At 46.0% G+C, this 19,978-nt stretch overlaps 1 long non-coding RNA gene across 1 annotated transcript; it reads left to right on the top strand.

Annotated features, from left to right (window-relative positions):
• Positions 1-872: 872 nt before the first annotated feature.
• Positions 873-19,977, top strand: LOC122938366. Its single transcript, XR_006390006.1, has 3 exons — positions 873-912; positions 19,640-19,789; positions 19,917-19,977. It is a non-coding gene; the product is annotated as an uncharacterized LOC122938366 (long non-coding RNA).
• Position 19,978: the final 1 nt, after the last annotated feature.

The raw sequence follows: 19,978 nt of genomic DNA, 5'->3' as shown, positions 1-19,978 counted from the left end.
TGTGCCATCAGCTGTCCCCTAGTGTCATCAGCTGCCCCCTAGTGCCATCAGCTGCCCCCTTGTGCCACCAGCTTACCCCCCCCCGTGCCACCATCTCCCCTCCTAGCCATGTCTCCGGCGCCAGTACTTACCTTTCCTGTAGGGGCGCCCCTCCACAGCTCCTCTGTCTTCTTCTCGGCCCGCCGCACTGCCGTCCTGACGTCACATCGCATCGGGTGTCCTGACGATGTGTCAGGGCTGAAAGTGCAGCGCGGTGCGGGCCGGCGGGTGACCACGGAGCGGTAACTAATAGCAAGCGCTTCACTCCCGCTCCGTGGTCACATGACACAAACGAACCCTCGATGCAAAGATTTTTTTGTGTCGAATTATTAGATTCAATCGAGTAATTGTTTCAGCCCTAATTGGAACCCTATGGTGATTGTAGTCTCTGTATGTATCCATCTAACGCAGTGGTCAGCAACCCCCGGCACGCCGGCTGTTGTGAAACTACAATTCCCAGCATGCTCCATTCATTTCTATGGGAGTTCTGAAAAGAACACAGCAAGTATGCCTACTGGGAGTTGTAGTACAGCTGGAGGGCCAGAGGTTGCCTAGCCCTGGTCTAACGTACGTGTGAGACACGAGCCTGATGTGAATACAGCATTAAAGGGGTTTTCCCATCACAGACAATGGGGGCATATCGCCAGGACGACGAATCTGTATTTTCTCAGAGAGCACTGCCTGGAGCCTGACTCCGCCCACACATGGTCACATGGTCATGACATCACCAAAGGTCTTTTAGCCCACTAGGCTTTAGCATCTACAGATAAACCTATTACACTTGGTCACGTGATTCATGACTCCTCCTACACGATGACATAATCACAGGTCCTGTAAGCACAGAACAAGCACACGGCTGCTCTACAGGACGAGGTAAGCGTCTCCCTTTTGTGTCTTTAAGGGGCTCTGACCCCATTTTTTTTTTGTTATGCTGCAAAACCCTTTCAGATCCCAGTGTCGCGCAGCAGCTAATGTTAGCGGATGTGGTTGCAGGTTTGAATTTCTGACGGTTGTCGTCTCGTGGTCACAATTACTATCATTCGTCACCGTTTATCAGTGCAATATTGATATCTTAACCCCTTCATGATCACAGCAAGTAAATTAACAGCGAATGGGCCTGGGCTGCAGTTCCAAGCACTGCCACCATGCAGCGGGTGGAGCTGTGGCGAGACGGCAGCGCTTATAGGTTTTGCGGCCTATTAACCCCTTAGTGACCACCCATACGTGTTTTTACTGACGTAAACAAAGGGGGTTTTAGCTAAACGGCTGGCTTTAATCAATCATTACATGTACTTAAAATTGTGCATTAAAAACTATAACTTGTCCTGCAAAAAATAAGACCTCATATAAGTACATTGGAATGCAATTTTTTTTAAAATTTGCTTGGTCACTAAGGGGTTAAAACAGCTGATTGGCCGGTATGTGGGTGTCTCACCCCCACTAATCAGATAATGGAGGCTAGTCCATTGGTATTGAACATGGAAAACCCCTTTAATCGGTAGGGCAGTGGTGTACATGAGGAATAAGACGATATCTGGCATTTTTGCAGATTTTCTTTTTATCTAATTGCAAGCTCTTTAGGAGACCAGCCCGCGTACATGTCACACAGAGAGTAGAGAAGAATCTGCTTCCTGTCTTTCTCTTAGGGCTCATGCACACCGCCGTAGCCGTTTTTGCGGGACACAAATTGCGGGTCTTTCAAACACGGACACTGTCTGCGCAGCCCTCTCTAGAATTGTCCTATCCTTGTCCATAATACAGACAAGAATAGCACAGGTTTTATTTTTTGTGGATGCCACGGAACAGACATAAGGATGCGGATAACACTGTGTGCTATCCACATCCATATGTCCGTTCCGTGGCATCCACAAAAAATTAAAACACGTGCTGTCCTGTCACGAGGGTGTCAAGAGCCACGCCTGACTCCGTTGTACCCGGGGTCAGGAGGTCGCAGCGGTTGGCTGCACGCTCTATGTCAGATAGGGAAGTTTCCTTATTGTAGCTTTCTGGGTTTGCTTTACAAACCCTTTTGGCTCACTCAGGGATCCGTAGCTCCTTCTCTCAGCTGTTCCTTGTCCAGCACTCCCAATCCTCCTTATATTCCCCTCTCACACTTCTCTGGTTGCCAGATATAGAGCTTCCTGCCTGGACATCTATTCTGACCCACTGGAGCTGTGTTGCTGCGTTCTCTGAGTGTTGCCTTAGAACGCTACCCTCCGGATCCCTGTTGGACCTTTGTGGACAATTGTTGCCGTCCACCTGGGTGTTTGTGTTTGTCCGTGTTTGTCTGTCCTCTCCCTGGTGTTTCCCTCTTAGTGCAGTGGTGAGGACTAGCGATCCCACCGGCCCGTTCATTATCTAGGGCTCATTTCAGGGAAAGCCAGGGTTTAGGCACGTGATCGCCGCACGGGTGAGGAACCCGTCTAGGGACGACAGGGCAGGCAGGTACCAGCTGCAAGGTGAGTTAGGGGTCACCACCTTTCCCTCTCCCTTGTGCAGGGCTTTCCCTGTTTTCCTCCCTGTGTGTGTTGCCGGTCATTACATGTCCGCATCTTTTGCGGCACCATTGAAGTGAATGGGTCCACATCCGACACGCAAAAAATGCAGATCAGATGCTGACAAGATTCAACGGTCGTCTGCATGAGCCCTTAATCGTTAGCAGCCTCGGGATCATGGAGGACATTACAGAGAAGCACTGACCTGTGTGTCTCTCCCCCGTCTTCTCAGCTCTTGCTAAGCATCCGTTTCTGAGAATCTGGCCGTGTAAATGCGCCACCGACCACCCAATGAACGAGCGAAAAGCTCTTTCTTCGGGTGATCCTGTTCGTGCAGGCACCGCCGATCATAGTTTCTTGGCAGCAGATTGTGTGGTCTAAAGTTTGATCTGCTACTCGGAAACCACGAATCTGTATGAAGACGAGGGATCGCAATGGCTGACCTCATATAGTGATTGCATGTAAATGCAGCGGACTCCTTCACTGAACGAGCAGCCGACTGCCGGGAAGGAACGTTCCTTCTTGACAGTCGGCTGCATAATTATCCCGTGTAAATCCACCTTCACACAGAGCAATTCTCAGGCCAATAAGAATGTTAAGGCCCCTTAGACTGCCCTTATGTTCGGTGCAGATTAGCGCTAATGAGCGTTCGGACGGACTGTGTATCGAGAACAGAAAGCTGCACTGGTCACCTGCGGTCAGATGATTGCTGGGACTTGGGGTCTGCACAAGGTGCTGGGTCTTAGAAGTGAGCTTGTGTAGCCCTGTGCACCCTCTCTGGGGGTTGTAGTCTCCCTGTAATGTCATGTAAAAAGGCAGCACTCCATCGAGATGTGCATTCAAAGTGCTGCCTTTTTACTTCTCTGCAGTGTGATATTGGACCCTGTCCACAATAGGCGCGCACCTACATTATAGCTTGCATGCTAGGGAGCAGTGATGGCCAGTTCGCCGTGTTCGCCCAAGAACATATGCAGGCTGCCATTTTAACTCACAAGTCCGGCGATGCACAGGCAAGTCCTTACCTGTGCGCGAGCCTGTCTGAAACAAATGCGGTCATCGGGAGCAGGCAGTTCCGATATCAGCCGCTGAGGGCCTTCATCGGAACTGCCTGCTCCCGGTGACCGCATTTGTTTCAGACAGGCTCCGCGCACAGGTAAGGACTTGCCTGTGCATCGCCGGACTTGTGAGTTAAGATGGCAGCCCGCATGTGTTCGCGGGTGAACACGGCGAACTGGCCATCACTGCTAGGGAGTGCTGTTCAACTGCTATTGCTTATATTCCCGCTATAACTGGGGCTAATACAGTATCAACCCTAGTTAGATGAGAAATTGGCAATAAAAAAAATGTAATGTTAGATGGCACCCAAAATTCATTTATGACCTAATAAGGAAGGGGCATGAAGTGTGACGGTTATGGAAAGGGGACATAATAAAAAAAAAATTGTTGGACGTTTTGCTATTCACAAATCCAAACGAAAAAAAATTGAAAAACAATTTTTCCCATCTGTAAAAAAAATATTTTACAGGCTGTAAAAAAAAAAAAAGACATAAAATGAAAGCCCCATGTATCACCAAAAAAAGGCGCAAAAATTAACTACATAACATAACTTCTTAAAGGGTACATTAGACGGGTAGATTCATAGGAAGGCTCGTTACCGATCATCTGCCAGTCGAGTACTGCCTCCGATGATGAACTCTGCTGAAATATCTGGATTTGCCGGCGGCTGATCGCGCTGTGTAATCATGATCTGCCGCCAGCACAGCGCTGTCCTGCATGGGGATGAGCGTTGGCATAGTGATCACTCCTCCCCATGCTGCGGAGGACACTGCTGCATGTAATAGCCGGGGTGTCCGATGCCAGCTATCTGGGGACTGTCAGGAGGGATCGCTTCCCTCCCCACAATCGTCTGCGGCATCGGGATGTCTAATACACCCTTAAAGGGAGTCTGTCACCAGCATTTCACTTTTTTAACCCTTCCCACAGCTCCCTAGCATGCTTACAGTTAATCAAAACGTTACCTCTGGCATCTTTCCTGCTGTTATAAATCCATCAAAAACGATCTTTATAAGATATGCAAATTAGGGCTCGCAAGTGCCCAGGCGCGGCGTTACCCTCCTAGGTGCCCTGCTTGCCCAGCCTTTTCATTGCGTCCCGCCCCATTCTACCCTCCGCCCGCCCATCCTTTCCCTCTGACCGCCTTTCTCATAGCTTGTTATTCCGCCGATATCCCGCGCCTGCACACTCATTCCTTTGGCCAGCGCATGCGCACTGCGATGCTCATTGCCTTGTACGGCATCACAGTAATTAATGCGCAAGCGCCGACGGACCGCCTCCTTTGTTGAGTTTTCGCGTCAGTAGCCGGCGCATGGGCAATAGATATCGGCGGAATAACAAGCTATGAGAAAGGCGGTCAGAGGGAAAGGATGGGCGGGCGGAGGGTAGAATGGGGCGGGGGGACGCAATGAAAAGGCTGGGCAAGCAGGGCACCTAGGAGGGTAACGCCGCGCCTGGGCACTTGCGAGCCCTAATTTGCATATCTTATAAAGATCGTTTTTGATGGATTTATAACAGCAGGAAAGATGCCAGAGGTAACGTTTTGATTAACTGTAAGCATGCTAGGGAGCTGTGGGAAGGGTTAAAAAAGTGAAATGCTGGTGACAGACTCCCTTTAAGTCTCTTCGTTATTTCCTATCGTTTTGTAAGTTATTACAATTGCGGATCATAAAAAATACAATAGAAATGTTCTCTCTGCTTCTCCCCCCTCTGATTCTAGTTCACATGAGCCAGGAAGGTGAGAAGAAGGGCCTGGGTTTAGGCTTCACACTTTGTCTACACAGTGAGCATGTCCTTTTTTTTTTTTTAAGGGATCTCCTAGTTACTAATAGTACAAAATAGATTTTTGTAACAGTGCCATTGGTACCAGCTGTAGTATATACAGAGTACCAGCCATAGTGCCATTGGTACCAGCTGTAGTATATACAGAGTACCAGCCATAGTGCCATTGGTACCAGCTGTAGTATATACAGAGTACCAGCCATAGTGCCATTGGTACCAGCTGTAGTATATACAGAGTACCAGCCATAGTGCCATTGGTACCAGCTGTAGTATATACAGAGTACCAGCCATAGTGCCATTGGTACCAGCTGTAGTATATACAGAGTACCAGCCATAGTGCCATTGGTACCAGCTGTAGTATATACAGAGTACCAGCCATAGTGCCAATGGTACCAGCTGTAGTATATACAGAGTACCAGCCATAGTGCCATTGGTACCAGCTGTAGTATATACAGAGTACCAGCCATAGTGCCATTGGTACCAGCTGTAGTATATACAGAGTACCAGCCATAGTGCCAATGGTACCAGCTGTAGTATATACAGTTGCAAGAAAAACTATGTGAACCCTTTGGAATGATGTGGATTTCTGCACAAATTGGTCATAAAATGTGATCTGATCTTCATCTAAGTCACAACAATAGACAATCACAGTCGGCTTAACTAATAACACACAAAGAATTAAATGTTGCCATGTTTTTATTGAACACACCATGTAAACATTCACAGTGCAGGTGGGAAAAGTATGTGAACCCTTGGATTTAATAACTGGTTGAACCTCCTTTGGCAGCAATAACTTCAACCAAACGTTTCCTGTAGTTGCAGATCAGACGTGCACAACGGTCAGGAGTAATTCTTGGCCATTCCTCTTTACAGAACTGTTTCAGGTCAGCAATATTCTTGGGATGTCTGGTGTGAATCGCTTTCTTGAGGTCATGCCACAGCATCTGTCGGGTTGAGGTCAGGACTCTGACTGGGCCACTCCAGAAGAAGTATTTTCTTCTGTTTAAGCCATTCTGTTGTTGATTTACTTCTATGCTTTGGGTCGTTGTCCTGTTGCAACACCCATCTTCTGTTGAGCCTCAGCTGGTGGACAGATGGCCTTAAGTTCTCCTGCAAAATGTCTTGATAAACTTGGGAATTCATTTTTCCTTCGATGATAGCAATCCGTCCAGGCCCTGACGCAGCAAAGCAGCCCCAAACCATGATGCCCCCACCACCATACTTCACAGTTGGGATGAGGTTTTGATGTTGGTGTGCTGTGCCTCATTTTCTCCACACATAGTGTTGTGTGTTTCTTCCAAACAACTCAACTTTGGTTTCATCTGTCCACAGAATATTTTGCCAGTACTGCTGTGGAACATCCAGGTGCTCTTGTGCAAACTGTAAACGTGCAGCAATGTTTTTTTTTTGGACAGCAGTGGCTTCCTCTGTGGTATCCTCCCATGAAATCCATTCTTGTTTAGTGTTTTACGTATCGTAGATTCGCTAACAGGGATGTTAGCATATGCCAGAGACTTTTGTAAGTCTTTAGCTGACACTCTAGGATTCTTCTTCACCTCATTGAGCAGTCTGCGCTGTGCTCTTGCAGTCATCTTTACAGGACGGCCACTCCTAGGGAGAGTAGCAGCAGTGCTGAACTTTCTACATTTATAGAAAATTTGTCTTACCAGTGGACTGATGAACAGCAAGGCTTTTGGAGATACTTTTATAACCCTTTCCAGCTTTATGCAAGTCAACAATTCTTAATCGTAGGTCTTCTGAGAGCTCTTTTGTGCGAGGCATCATTCACATCAGGCAATGCTTCTTGTGAAAAGCAAACCCAGAACTGGTGTGTGTTTTTTTTATAGGGCAGGGCAGCTGTAACCAACACCTCCAATCTCATCTCATTGATTGGACTCCAGTTGGCTGACACCTCACTCCAATTAGCTCTTGGAGATGTCATTAGTCTAGGGGGTTCACATACTTTTTCCACCTACACTGTGAATGTTTACATGGTGTGTTCAATAAAAACATGGTAACATGTAACTCTTTGTGTGTTATTAGGTTAAGCAGACTGTGATTGTCTATTGTTGTGACCTAGATGAAGATCAGATCACATTTTATGACCAATTTGTGCAGAAATCACTATCATTCCAAAGGGTTCACATACTTTTTCTTGCAACTGTACATGGTACCAGCCATAGTGCCAATGGTACCAGCTGTAGTATATACATAGTACCATCCATATAACATGCAGCTGAGTTGCTAATCTGCCTAGTTATGCAATTATAATTCTTCCCTTCACTGCATAAGAGTACGGCACCTGGGTGCGACACCTGTTACGTGTCTTTTTCGCACCCCAAGTATAGCAGTGTAGTTTGAGCTGCCACAAGAATGAATGAGGTCGCAGTGTGACTCTGCGAGTAGCATGCGGAGGCATGTGTATCAGGACAGCATTGTGTGTATTTTATATAACCAGTATGCCCCCATCACCGTCCTGCTTTCCCAGACTGCAGAATGCTAGATCAGCCTATTTATTAATTAGTAAATTCACCATATAGCAGAATACCTAGGTGGAGTTGCTAGTCAGGAGCATGGAAAGCTGAATATAAATACCAGTAGTGACATATTCTCTATACTGTAGCACAGCTAGCCAGATTTGTCATTCAGAGTCCCGGGGAAAGCTTGGGGACACATGATGTGGAGGGAGTGCCGGAAATCTCGCGCAGGCGCAGTACTGCCTGCGCCTGTGCGATCCAATAGTTTCTGAGGGCAACAGTGATGATGAGACGTCACTGGGCTCGGCGCATGCCCAATGACACTGTTGAGGCTGTTGCCCTCAGGAGCTATTGGATCGCACAGGAGCTATAGGCAGTAGGCGGTACTGCGCCTGCGCGAGATTTTCAGCGGACAAAATAAAGATTCCAGGTACATAGCTTGAATGAATTAGTTGATGTAGCGGAGGGGGAGGGGTTGCGCCGTTAACCACTTCAGCCCCGCTAGGTGAAACCCCCTTCATGACCAGAGCACTTTTTACACTTCGGCACTACACTACTTTCACCGTTTATCGCTTGGTCATGCAACTTACCATACAAATGAATTTTACCTCCTTTTCTTCTCACTAATGGAGCTTTCATTTGGTGGTATTTTATTGCTGCTGACATTTTTACTTTTTTTGTTATTAATCAAAATGTAACGATTTTTTTGCAAAAAAATGACATTTTTCACTTTCAGCTGTAAAATTTTGCAAAAAAAACGACATCCATATATAAATTTTTCGCCAAATTTATTGTTCTACATGTCTTTGATAAAAAAAAAATGTTTGGGCAAAAAAAAAATGGTTTGGGTAAAAGTTATAGCATTTACAAACTATGGTACAAAAATGTGAATTTCCGCTTTTTGAAACGGCTCTGACTTTCTGAGCACCTGTCATGATTCCTGAGGTTCTACAATGCCCAAACAGTAGAAAACCCCCACAAATGACCCCATTTCGGAAAGTAGACACCCTAAGGTATTCGCTGATGGGCATAGTGAGTTCATAGAACTTTTTTTTTTTTGTCACAAGTTAGCGGAAAATGATGATGATTTTTTATATATATTTTTTTCTTACAAAGTCTCATATTCCACTAACTTGCGACAAAAAATAAAAAATTCTAGGAACTCGCCATGCCCCTCACGGAATACCTTGGGGTGTCTTCTTTCCAAAATGGGGTCACTTGTGGCGTAGTTATACTGCCCTGGCAATTTAGGGGCCCATATGTGTGAGAAGTACTTTGCAATCAAAATCTGTAAAAAATGACCGGTGAAATCCGAAAGGTGCACTTTGGAATATGTGCCCCTTTGCCCACCTTGGCATCAAAAAAGTGTCACACATCTGGTATCGCCGTACTCAGGAGAAGTTGGGGAATGTGTTTTGGGGTGTCATTTTACATATACCCATGCTGGGTGAGAGAAATATCTTGGCAAAAGACAACTTTTCCCATTTTTTTATACAAAGTTGGCATTTGACCAAGATGTTTATCTCACCCAGCATGGGTATATGTAAAATGACACCCCAAAACACATTCCCCAACTTCTCCTGAGTACGGCGATACCAGATGTGTGACACTTTTTTGCAGCCTAGATGCGCAAAGGGGCCCAAATTCCTTTAGGAGGGCATTTTTAGACATTTGGATCCCAGACTTCTTCTCACGCTTTAGGGCCCCTAAAAAGCCAGGGCAGTATAAATACCCCACATGTGACCCCACTTTGGAAAGAAGACACCCCAAGGTATCCAATGAGGGGCCTGGCAAGTTCCTAGAATTTTTTTTTTTTTTTGCATAAGTTAGCGGAAATTGATTATTTTTTTTTTTTTTCTCACAAAGTCTCACTTTCCGCTAACTTAGGACAAAAATTTCAATCTTTCATGGACTCAATATGCCCCTCAGTGAATACCTTGGGGTGTCTTCTTTCCAAAATGGGGTCACTTGTGGGGTGTTTGTACTGCCCTGGCATTTGAGGGTCTCCGCAATCATTACATGTATGGCCAGCATTAGGAGTTTCTGCTATCCTCCTTATATTGAGCATACAGGTAATGAGATTTTTTTTTCCGTTCAGCCTCTGGGCTGAAAGAAAAAAATGAACGGCACAGATTTCTTCATTCGCATCGATCAATGTGGATGAAAAAATCTCTGCCAAAAAAAAAAAAATGGAGGGGAAAGGCGTCTGCCAGGACATAGGAGCTCCGCCCTACATCCATACCCACTTAGCTCGTATGCCCTGGCAAACCAGATTTCTCCATTCACATCAATCGATGTGGATGAATAAATCATTGCCGGTATTTTTTATTTATTTTTTTTATATATATATATACAAAGTGTTTGCCAAAGCATAGGAACGCCGCCTCCTCCTCAGCTCGTATGCCTCGGCAAACGTATCTGTCACTGCAGAGGAGAAAATCCCGTCTTGCAGCGCCGCATACACCGACTTGCGTGTAATCTGACAGCAGCGCAATGCTTCTGTCAGAATGCACATCAGTGCTGCAGCTAGTCAATCGGTTGGTCCACCTGGAAGGTAAAAAAAGAAAAAAAAAAAAAAAAGAAAAAACCAGGCCGCAACGCAATAATTTTATTAACTTTGCAACAGAACATATAAACTTTAACTTTTTTAACTGAACATTAACGTGTTTGCTTACTGGTGTGTGTGCAAATCGCCCAAAGATGTGGCGAAGTGCGTTATGCACTTTGTCCCATGTGAAAGGAGACGTTTGCAGCAGCAGTGAGTGAATGGGCCCTAATAGCCCTGTGTGCCTGTCCTGGTGAGATGATCCCTATGCTAATAGTGTACCTGTGAGTGGTACTTCCGGAAACACTCTCCAAAGCATAGGGCAGGGTGGTCCGGACAGTCAGGACAGAAATAGCGGGTGTCACGCCTTATTCCACTCCTGCTACAGACACAACATCTTTTTCGGGGTGACTGTTGGGTTGAGGTACCAGGAACGACATTGGGGAAATGTCGCTCGTGTAGACGGCTAACTACACTGGTGGTTGGGGCCACGGAACCTCCTGGATACAGGAGGTTCTCGATGATCTCTTCCTGAAATTTGAGGAAGGATCCAGTTCTCCCAGCCTTACTGTAGAGAACAAAACTATTGTACAGAGCCAATTGAATTAAATATACAGACACCTTCTTATACCAGCGTCTGGTGCGTCGGGAAACTAAATACGGAGACAACATCTGGTCATTGAAGTCGACCCCTCCCATGTGGAGGTTATAGTCGTGGACTGAGAGGAGCTTTTCAATGACACGGGTTGCTCGCTCAATTTGTATTGTCGTGTCTGCGTGAATGGAGGAGAGCATGTAAACGTCACGCTTGTCTCTCCATTTCACCGCGAGCAGTTCTTCGTTACACAGTGCGGCCCTCTGCCCCCTTGCAAGACGGGTGGTAACGAGCCGTTGGGGGAAGCCCGCGCGACTAGTTCGCGCGGTACCACAGGCGCCAATCCGTTCTAGAAACAAATGCCTAAAGAGGGCCACACTTGTGTAAAAATTGTCCACATAAAGATGGTACCCCTTGCCGAATAAGGGTGACACCAAGTCCCAAACTGTCTTCCCACTGCTCCCCAGGTAGTCAGGGCAACCGACCGGCTCCAGGGTCTGATCTTTTCCCTCATAGACCCGAAATTTGTGGGTATAGCCTGTGGCCCTTTCACAGAGCTTATACAATTTGACCCCATACCGGGCGCGCTTGCTTGGGATGTATTGTTTGAAGCCAAGGCGCCCGGTAAAATGTATCAGGGACTCGTCTATGCAGATGTTTTGCTCTGGGGTATAAATATCTGCAAATTTCTGGTTGAAATGGTCTATGAGGGGCCGAATTTTGTGGAGCCGGTCAAAAGCAGGGTGGCCCCTGGGACGGGAGGCGGTGTTGTCACTAAAGTGCAGGAACCGCAGGATGGCCTCAAAACGTGCCCTGGACATGGCAGCAGAGAACATGGGCATGTGATGAATCGGGTTCGTGGACCAATATGACCGCAATTCATGCTTTTTTGTCAGGCCCATGTTGAGGAGGAGGCCCAGAAAAGTTTTAAGTTCGGAAACTTGGACTGGTTTCCACCGGAAAGGCTGGGCATAAAAGCTTCCCGGGTTAGCGGTGATAAATTGTGTGGCATACCTGTTTGTTTCGGCCACAACTATGTCTAAAAGCTCCGCAGTCAAGAACAGCTCAAAAAATCCCAGGGCCGAACCGATCTGAGCCGTCTCAACCCGAACTCCAGACTGGGCAGTGAAAGGGAAAACTACAGGTGCGGCTGAAGTTGGGGACTGCCAATCAGGGTTTGCCAGCACCTCTGGGATTCTAGGGGCTCTACGGGCACGTCTTTGCAGTGGCTGCGACGGGGTCACTACTGCACGTTCCACCGTACCAGCTTCAACTGCCCTTCTGGTGCTCGCTACTTCACCAGGTTGTACGGCAGTGCTGGTACTAGGTCCAGGGAGGGCTGGGCTGCTGGTGTATGCCTCACCACGTAATCCGACAGCACCAGCCCCACTCTGCTGCTCTTGAAGCGGATCCTGCGCAACCTGCGGTCTAGCGACACGGGGCCGGGTACGCCTGGTGGTATCAGGGACCTCAGCCTCCTCGTCCGAACTTTGGGTCAGAGAGCCACTGCTTTCTACAGGTTCGTATTCTGACCCGCTGGATTCATCAGATGAGGGTTCCCACTCCTCATCCGACTGGGTCAGAAGCCTGTAGGCCTCTTCAGAGGAATACCCCCTGTTAGACATGTGGGCAACTAAATTTAGGGGTATTCCCTCAGACTACCCAAGAAAAAAAAAGCAAGCCTGTCTTACAAAGGGGAGGCTAGCGAAGTACCGGAGGCCGCTGCGGTTGATAAAAAATATCAAAACTGATTTTTTTATCGCCGCAGTGCGTGTAAAGTGAATGTGCAGTGATCAAAAAAAAAATTTTTTTTTTGTCACTGCGGTGGGGCGGGTGTGGGCGAACGATCAGGCCTGATCGGGCAAACACTGCGTTTTGGGTGGAGGGCGAACTAAAGTGACACTAATACAATTATAGATCTGACCGTGATCAGTTTTGATCACTTCCAGATACTATAAAAGTACAAATGCTGATTAGCGATACGCTAATCAGCGAATAACGGACTGCGGTGCGGTGGGCTGGGCGCTAACCGATCCCTAAACTACCTAACCAAGGGGCCTAAACTATACTGAAACCTAACGGTCAATACCAGTGAAAAAAAAAAGTGACAGTTTACACTGATCACTTTTTTCTTTTCACTTGTGATTGACAGGGGCGATCAAAGGGGTGATCAAAGGGTTAATTGGGGTTCAGGGGGGTGATCAGGGGCTATAGTGTAGTGTTTGGTGTACTCACTGTGAAGCCTGCTCCTCTGCTGGATCCAACCGACGAAAAGAACCAGCAGAGGAGCAGGCAGCCATATAACAGATCATATTTACAAATATGATCTGCTATCTGGCACTTTGATTGGATTTTTAAAAAATCAGCAACCTGCCAGCCACGATCATTGGCTGGCAGGTTGCTGACGAAATACTTCTGTGCGAAATGCCGGCGCGAACTGCATAGTCGCGTCATCTCGCGTCTCGCGAGATGACGCGTATATGCGTGACTGTGCGCAGCGCTGCCACCTCCGGAACGCACATGTGCGTTAGGCGGTCCGGAGGTGGTTAAACTAGGCTGTGGGACGATGGTTCATAATGAGGAGACGTGCTTGGGCTCTAAATTAAGGTGGGCTAGGCACTGCAGGGGGGCGTTACTGGACTCAAAGGGTGATTAATAACGCCCCTCTGGGCACCTTCGAGGTTCATTTGCATAATACAGAAATTGCTTTTTTAACAAAATGAAACCATGAAGAGAAGAAAGAAGACCACTGCAGGAGATAAGGTATTTTATTAAACATGGCAGCTTAATATGGTCAAACCAGGGGACAGATTCCCTTTAAAGGCGTTACTCTGGTATTCCCTGTTATTAGCTTGTACAGGGATCTGGACTACACACCTCATGGAGTAGTCTCAATATGTTTGACAGCTGACCAGTGGGGTTCAGGAGACATCGGTGCAGGGCCCCTAGGGATCAGGCAAAATTGTAGTCAGGAGTGAGCCAAGGTCAGGACAGGCAGAGTACTGCAGCACGGTAAATAGTCCGAGGTCAGGGCAGGCAGCGAGGGGTCAATACGGTGGTCAGACACAGGTTAGGTAAGGCAGTGGAGAGTCACAATCCAGGAAACAGGCAGAAAGTCAGTACATGGGCAGACAACAGATAAAAAAAAGAGCAAAAAATAAGCTGTCAGGACTAAAAGCTCCATGTTGTAGTCACATTTACTCATGTCGTGCCCCTCACATATCACAACTACACTACAGTGTAGCAGAGCAACCCAGATGTCCAGAGAGATAGCGGTACGCATGTAATGCCTCTGATGTCTGTATAATCAGCTTTTTCTAATAATGATTAAATAAAGATGTTTTATAGTGACAACAAAGCGGAATATACAGTATATACACACGTCGACTGATCACTTGCACAGATACACTGGATATTATTTTTGGAAAGTCAGGGCCTATAAATATATCTGCACATACAGTACAGACCAGAAGTTTGGACACACCTTCTCATTCAAAGAGTTTTCTTTATTTTCATGACTATGAAAATTGTAGATTCACACTGAAGGCATCAAAACTATGAATTAACACATGTGGAATTATATACATAACAAGAAAGTGTGAAACAACTGAAAATATGTCATATTCTAGGTTCTTCAAAGTAGCCACCTTTTGCTTTGATTACTGCTTTGCACACTCTTGGCATTCTCTTGATGAGCTTCAAGAGGTAGTCACCTGAAATGGTTTTCACTTCACAGGTGTGCCCTGTCAGGTTTAATAAGTGGGATTTCTTGCCTTATAAATGGGGTTGGGACCATCAGTTGTGTTGAGGAGAAGTCAGGTGGATACACAGCTGATAGTCCTACTGAATAGACTGTTAGAATTTGTATTATGGCAAGAAAAAAGCAGCTAAGTAAAGAAAAACGAGTGTCCATCATTACTTTAAGAAATGAAGGTCAGTCAGTCCGAAAAATTGGGAAAACTTTGAAAGTAAGGGCTATTTGACCATGAAGGAGAGTGATGGGGTGCTGCGCCAGATGACCTGGCCTCCACAGTCACCGGACCTGAACCCAATCGAGATGGTTTGGGGTGAGCTGGACCGCAGAGTGACGGCAAAAGGGCCAACAAGTGCTAAGCATCTCTGGGAACTCCTTCAAGACTGTTGGAAGACCATTTCAGGTGACTACCTCTTGAAGCTCATCAAGAGAATGCCAAGAGTGTGCAAAGCAGTAATCAAAGCAAAAGGCGGCTACTTAGAAGAACCTAGAATATGACATATTTTCTGTTGTTTCACACTTGTTTGTTATGTATATAATTCCACATGTGTTAATTCATAGTTTTGATGCCTTCATAGTCATGAAAATAAAGAAAACTCTTTGAATGAGAAGGGGTGTCTAAACTTTTGGTCTGTACTGTACATGGAAATAACAGAAAAATGTAAAAGGGTTATCCAACACCTATAATTCTCCCAGGCATCTCATACAGGTTATACTTACCCCTCTTCCCGGCACCTGCGTCGCTCCTGATGCCTGCACCGCTACCACTGCATCTCCCCGTCTCGCAGATAAAAACATCCAGTGACATCCAGCCAATAGCAGGCCATGATGGGAACAAGACTCCCTAGCGTCACAGGTGTTGTCCTGTTGAAAAACCAGCTCCTGGGACAATTTGGAGAAATGGCAGTACCACTGGTTCCGCAACCGAATCAATGTAACGCTGAGCTGTTAGTGTACCTGAAATGAGGAGTCTGGCTCCCATGCAGTATGCTACTTCACCCCATAATCCCAGTAATAGGAGCAGTGTGTCGTTCCCTAGTGAAGGCCTCTTCATGACGTTGCCCATGTGGTCTCCAGGCCAATCTCCAGCTATCATTGCAATTGAGACAAAAGCCGGACTCGTCGCTAACCAGGATAGACCAAAAATTATTTTAAAAAGTTATTTAAACAGCAGGTCATTTTCTGACGATGCATTCCCTTTAAGATCTATTGTAATGGTAACAGGAGCAGATCTGAGATATTGATGTTGTGTACTGAGGCTGTCTTGATGTTGGGAGCGATGTAGGGAGTCATGGACATTTGAGTAGAATGTGTAGTTCCAGGCTGTAGGGTTTAGTAATCTCCAAGGGTCACATAAAGGTAAGTAGGTTAGCAACAAAGCAAGGACTTTTGATTGATTCTTTGTATGTACACACTATATCTAAAGAGATAACCTTGTTGTAGTGTGCTGGCCAATTGACCTCCTGCTGAGTTCTGACACCAAAGTCCTCTCTAAGGCCTCTTTCACACTACAGTATGTCGATTTCCGTGTTTTACGGTCCGTTTTTCACGAATCCGTTGTTCCATTTTCTTTGCTTCCGTTCCGTTGTTCCGTATGGCATATACAGTAATTAAATAGAAAAAATTGGGCTGGACATAACATTTTCAATAGATGGTTCAGAAAAAACTGAGCGGAAACGGAAGACATACAGATGCATTTCCGTATGTGTTCCGTTTCTTTTGCGGACCCATTGACTTGAATGGAGCCACGGACCATGATTTGCGGGCAATAATAGGACATGTTCTATCTTTCAACAAAACATAATACGGAAACGGAATGCATACGGAACACATTCCATTTTTTTTGCGGAACCATTGAAATGAATGGTTCCTTATATGGAACACAAAAAACGGACCGCAAAACGGAAAAAAAAAAAAACCGGTAGTGTGAAAGAGGCCTAAGGCTGTGCAGAGAATCCGCACTGAAGTCCGCAGATGTTCGCAGGCAAATCCATGCGGTCAATCCGCATCAATTGGTGTGGTTTTTCCGCATGCAGATTTCACTAAGTGAATGAAGAAAATCCGGTCAGGAAAAATAAAATAAATTGACATGCTGCGGATTTAAAAATCAGCATTGTGTGCATTGAGAATTTCAAATTTTAATAGAATACAATGTACATGACCTACGGTGCTGATTCTCTGCACGCAAATCCGCACGCAATCCTGATCATGTGCATTTAGCCTTAGGCTACATGCACACGACCGTTCCGTTTTTTTGCGGTCCACAAAAAATGGAAGCCATCCGCGTGTCTTCCGCATTTAACTGGAACGGGTGGCCCATTGTAGAAATGCCTATTCTTGTCCGGATTCTTACTGACCTGTAGAATAAAAGTAACTGGTCAGTTTTATCGTACACCGAACACCGTATTATTAAATGGTGGTACAACTTGTCCCGCAAAGAACAAATAAAAAAAGTTATGCCTCTGGGAAGGCAGGGAGCGCAAAACGCAAATAAAAAAAAATCCGGGGCTTAGGCCTCATGCACACGACAGTTGCTGTGTTCTGTTCCGCAAAATGGGGTTCCGTTGTTCCGTGATCCGCTTCCGTTTTTGTTTCCGTGTGTCTTCCATGATTTTTTTGGGAGGACCACCAGGAAAGTAAAAAAAAAAGTCTCACCGGTTTGCCATGCAAATGATAGGAAAAAAACGGACGCGGACGTGGATGACAATCTTGTGTGCCTCCGCATTTTTTAGCGGTCCCATTGACTTGAATGGGTCCACGAACCGTTTTCCGCGAAAATAATAGGACAGGTTATATTTTTTTTGACGGACTGGAACCACGGATCACGGACGGCAAACAGTGAATTAGCAAAGTCAATGGGTCCGCAGAAAATCACGAAAAACGGCACAACGGACACGGAATAAAACAGCGGTCGTGTGCATGAGGCCTTAAAGGGTTAAAGAAACTGAAAATGAGCCTGGACTCGTCTGGCTCCGGTCACCAGATGGAATGGCTGCAGGGGGCAGGACACCTCTGATAACATTATGTTAACTGGCTGATTGGACAAAGGGAATATAGGGTGTGTGTGACAAGAACTATGAGTGTGGGACTATGCTGTGACCAGGACCACAGCTCCCTGGATAAAGGACTACACTGGAAGGAATAGCAACCACGTTTGTTGTGGACGTGAGTTTAGTGTTTTTATGTAATCCCTCTTGTTTTACTTTCCTTTGTTTGGTACTTTTGTATGGGTAACTGTTTTTGCATTGTTTGCATTGCCTTTCTACTCGAATATCGACCTATCAGCCCGCTGATTTAAATGTTATATGTCTATGAAGGACACTGCTGAAATCACTTGTTAGTGATGATCGGCCATTGTAAAGAGGCCTTTACTTGCAGCGGAGGATTAGTTGCGTACTAGCATTAGATCTTGGGGCAGGCTGTTACGGTAGAGGAACAGCCTGCCAGAGTTCATCATAGCCGGAAAGAGTCGGAGCACCGCCGTGCCCCATTGACTATAATGGGACCCGGTGGGGATTCAGTGTTACTATGGCACCCAGGATGCTATTAAAGTCCTGGTTGCCATAGTAGTAGTGGGGAGCGGTATACTTACAGTCCGCGCGGCTCCCGAGGCGCTCCAGAATGACGTCAGAGCGCCCCATGCGCATGGATGACGTGCCATGCGATCACGTGATCCATGCGCTTGGGGCGCCCTGACGTCACTCTGGAGCGCTGGGCATAACATTTTCAATAGATGGTTCAGCAAAAACTGAACGGATACGGATGCATTTCTTTTTTTGAGGACCCATTGACTTGAATGGAGCCACGGAACGTGATTTGCGGGCAATAATAGGACATGCTCTATCTTTCAATGGAGCGGAAATACGGAAACGGAATGCATGCGAAATACATTCCGTGTTTTTTTTGCGGAACCATTGAAATGAATGGTTCCGTATACAGAACGCAAAAAAACGCCCGGAAACGGAAGAAAAAAAACATGTCGTGTGAAAGAGGCCTTACACCTGCACTTCGTCTCAGAAGTGCAGTGTAAGGCCTCTTTCACACAATTTTTTTTTCCCCGTTTACATTCCATTTTTTGCGTACTGTATACGGAACCATTCATTTCAATGGATCCGCAAAAAAAACGGAAGGTACTTCCTATGCTTTCAGTTTCCGTTCCGTTCAAAGATAGAACATGTCCTATTATTGTCCGCATAACGGACAAGGATAGTACTGTTTTACCAGGGGCCAGCTGTTCAGTTCCGCAGACAGCAAAATACAGAAAAAGTCATATGGTCGTGTGCAAGAGGCCCAATACAGGCACCTGCTCTATTCAAGTAAATGCTTGTAGTTACACCGCACCACCGCTCCACTGGACACAAGGTGTAGTGTAATGATGTAGAAGCGGGGCTCAGCATGGAGTGCTCCCTCCTCGTCTCACACCTGATCGGCGGGGGTGTCGGAACTACACCCCCCAATTAATGTATCAAAGGATTTACTGAGCACTTAGACCCCAGAGGAGTTTTATAGAATTTAGAAACCCTTGGCTGGGAAAATGAAAAGTGTAATCTTGTCCAATAAAATGTTGCTTTAGCACCAAATTAGTCATTTTCAAAAGGGGTAACGAGATAAAAAGCATGGTACAATTTGTTATCCATTTTCTCCTGAATACAAAAACACTCCATATATGGTTGTGAAGTAGTGTATGGGCACATCACAGGGCTCAGAAGGGAAGGAGCTATAAGTGAGCTATAACTTTTTCTTTTTATCAGTATATTCAATCCAGAGGCATCCCAGGAAACTATTTTTAGAGATACTTGTGTTGTGCTCGTATGCGTGCTAATCCTATCTGTCCTGTGGAATGAAGAGCAAGTAAAATAGGGTATGGTTTATACATTGTTGTTCTTTTTTTACATTCAGGTTCTTACAATATAGAATTGTCTCAGTTGATATTTTCCGTATAAGAGAATTTTCCTGACTGACCCATCAAGGATGGATAGGGACAGAGACAAGATGGCAGAGAGGATATTTCATCTCACCCTAGAGATACTCTTCCAACTTACTGGAGAGGTGAGAGATTCTGACAGCACATTATATAAATCTTATCTATGGTAATAACAGATGGACATGGCTGTAGATGTGACGAACTCTGAAAATAGCTGTAGTGATATTTATCAATGTGTCTCCCCATATCCAGGATTACACAGTAGGTGAAGAAGACCTCTAGTGAGCGCTTTCAGGGTCCTGAGTCTGAAGGAT

This window comes from Bufo gargarizans, chromosome 1 (assembly GCF_014858855.1).
Source record: "Bufo gargarizans isolate SCDJY-AF-19 chromosome 1, ASM1485885v1, whole genome shotgun sequence".
In the NCBI taxonomy this organism is placed as follows: Eukaryota; Metazoa; Chordata; class Amphibia; order Anura; family Bufonidae; genus Bufo; species Bufo gargarizans.
Note: the sequence above shows the minus strand (reverse complement) of the source record. Positions and strands in the feature narration are given on the sequence as shown.